Here is a 1,039-nt window from a genome sequence, read left to right on the forward strand (position 1 = left end):
AAGATGAGCCCTGCCCTCAGTTGTCCTGCTGGCAGGTTTCTGGAGGTGGGAGTGCAACCTGCTCGTCCATCACGTGCTTGCAGATAGCAGATAGCAGCTTGAGAAGCTGGTGGCAAAGTCCCAGGCTTGGGGTGCTGGGGTAGCTGCTTGCAGGAGCTCCTACACACCTAAGGTAGGAGGTACTCCAGAGACTCTGCTGCTTCTGCTCATCATTTATTTCAGATGACCCCTACAGAGAAAAAAAAAAATCCCTCACCAATCCTTCACATTTTAGTAATTCAATCCCTTGCAGATCCATTTCTTCGTTGTCCCCTCCGACTTGAGGGGGAGTTAGTGGACACTACCTAAGATGTGTTTGCTAATGAGACACTTGCATTTGTAAGTAGCTTCAGACAGAAGAAGCTCTGGTGCAGCTTTACCCCAGCACTGGAAGGAGTTTGGAGGAGAGAAATCTGGATGAAATCCTTTGGGGCAGGCAAGAGTGAGATATCTGGCCAGTGCTTGGGAGAAAAATGTGTATCACAATGTTATGTTTAAGAGTGGTTAGAGCTTTCTGAATGGTTTGCTCATAGTGGCTTCTGCTCCGTTTCACCCAGCTCTGCTAACGCTGCGCTTCGGAGAGTGGAGGGCTGTAGGAGGTGGCCCATGGCTGGGCATCAGCTCTTTGGGTGAGACGCAGGTGACTTTGCAAAGGCCACCGGCTGCAGTTCATCATGTGGCTCTTCGGCTGCCACCTCTGTCTGTCGCCTTTCTCGGTCTCGTGCACTTCGTGTTGTGTTGTTACTGCAGAAGACGTAGCGGGGCATCCAGAGCGCGAGCTGCACTGTACCCCGAGACCCCAGCTGCTCCCGGGCAGCCGCTGTGCCGGGGTGGGCTGGAGGAGCCTCTTATCTCTCCCCCTGCATACGTGGCCTCCAGCTGTGTCCTGCGAGCCAGCGGGGCGGGGAGGCGTGCAGGGATGCGGGGAGCCGGTGCTGGCAGAAAGGGGCGAGATCAGAGGTTCGCAGCTTGATGGAGGGGCGTCTGCGCGCCTTGATTC

This window comes from Fulmarus glacialis, unplaced genomic scaffold, assembly GCF_000690835.1.
Source record: "Fulmarus glacialis isolate BGI_N327 unplaced genomic scaffold, ASM69083v1 scaffold23554, whole genome shotgun sequence".
Lineage (NCBI taxonomy): Eukaryota > Metazoa > Chordata > Aves > Procellariiformes > Procellariidae > Fulmarus > Fulmarus glacialis.